We start from the raw sequence: 2182 nt of genomic DNA, 5'->3' as shown, positions 1-2182 counted from the left end.
CTGCTTCAGATCATCATTAAACTTGTTCAGAACATTAACATGTGTACCCTCGTGGGCTCGCTTCACTCAGCACATTTCGGGCATGGTGGTTCACATTGCTTGCCATTGGTTACTATTCCCAATAGTGTCCACATTGATAGTAGTAGTAGTAATAATAGTAGTAGTAGCCCAGGGGGTCCCATGTTCTGAACCTGAGCCCAGCTTAGCTGGCTAGATATATAATACAAACATATGTTAATATATTCAAAAGATAGAAAAGCCACTAGGTTAAACTAATTTCCAAATTCACAATAATTCAGTCATGTGCTCAAATCATAAATGTCATTGTCAGAAATTACATTATCTAGGAGAAAGTGTAAACAGGTGAGATGATATGCTTGTTTGCTGACTATAAAATTGCTGCTGCAGGGTGTGTGCTAAGCAGTGAACACTCTGTGAGCGAATTAGCTCACCAGTTGGCAAGTAAAGGACGGCTACAGTGAGTATCTGCTTTCAAAACGCTTCCTCCAAAGTGACCTGTTCTGTGAATAGCAGTGCTGGAGATAGGAGAATAGCAGAGGCTGATGAGTGTACTCTGAAACAATGGCTAAGCTATGTACCTGACAGAGAGATAATGCCACTTTAGACTGTGGTGCAGATTGGGGTCTGGTCTGTGCATAGACAGGGAGCACCAGTGAGTCACAGACACTTGTTTCACTATTGCTTGATTACATAGGAACTCACAGTGGTATTTGATCTGCTGCTATTCATTGAATAAACTGGCCTATAGGTATAGGTTATTTTGATTGGCACATTTAAGAACCAATGACAACTGCCCATTGCATTGGTTTGATTGACATTTTTTATAGCCAGTCAGTAGTCAAAATTAGATTGTCTTATCCAAGATAACAGCATGAATTTGATAGTTTGATTGGCCATTGGGCTCACCCCTTCGTCTGTACCTGGAAAGAGACCCTTGCAAATGGCCAGCACAATTGTGAGTGACAGTAATGCTGGCCAATAGGAATTGACAAATATCAGAAGTCAGCTGGAGATGTTTATAAATAGTTGCTAATATTTAAGTTTGTATATTATAAGTAAGTGTTTAAACATATCCTGGTTAGGAATTACGGAGGGTACGATATTACATATAGGAATAAAAATCCTACTTGTATCATTCAATGTATACGGAACTCTGAGTGGTACTGGTAACATAAAATAAAAGGGGGATTAGTAGAGGTAGGGATGTTAGCCATCTAGGCACCATGCTATATCATTTGCAGCAAGTTCATGAAATTTATCTTGCAAAATTATAAAGTAATTAACACACTCATCATCAACCTCCTCATTAGTGATCAGAGATGGTCCTTCCAAAACAAATTGGTTTGTGGGGCCCAAATAAACCAAGCACTTAAGCAACAAGTGGCATTACCTGTTGCTGAAGTGCTTGGTTTGTTAAACTGTGCATGTCCTTCACAAAAGTGGATGGGAGGGCCCAAGGACAATTCCATCTTGCATCACTTTTCTTTTCATATTGGGCTATATTTTTGGGGTGCATTCGGGATGGTCTTTTTGCATAGACATTTTTATTGGTTATTGCACCAACATATTACTAATTTAATTAATTAATCTTTTATTTTTTATATGACCTTTTGTCTCATCCTGAGCTGTTGTGAAACAGTATAGTTACGTTCCTTTTTGCATACACAAACATTTTTATTGGTTATTTCTCCAACACATTACTAATGTCATTAGTCAATCATGCTTGCATCTTATGGCCTTTCCCTCCTCTCCTGCATAACAGCATCACACATATTAATTTTATTCCATCGATCATTCTTTTATTCTTTTATAGCCTTTTCACTCCTGATTTGTGGCAAAACAGAAGGTCAATATAGTACATGTCTGAATTTTTTTTAATAATCAATCACTCAATCGATCATTCTTTTACTTTCCTTCCACTATATACTCTACCTCCATTTTCATACACTGCTCTTGGGTCTCTGAGCTACTGTAGTTCTTGATTTGAGAACATTCTTGGTTACGATATATGGGATTGTATAGTTTATTAAACTGCCATCCAGTATTCCACTGCAGTGCCACACTGTTTCCTAGATGTGCCATGTTTGAAGTTGAACAGCCACGTGTTTGTGCCGCCCACTTCTGTCATTTAGCTTGGTCAGCCAGCTAGCTCAGTGCAACC

The sequence above is a fragment of the Pseudophryne corroboree genome, chromosome 7 (genome assembly GCF_028390025.1).
Source record: "Pseudophryne corroboree isolate aPseCor3 chromosome 7, aPseCor3.hap2, whole genome shotgun sequence".
NCBI lineage: Eukaryota > Metazoa > Chordata > Amphibia > Anura > Myobatrachidae > Pseudophryne > Pseudophryne corroboree.
This window is presented reverse-complemented; position numbering follows the sequence as displayed.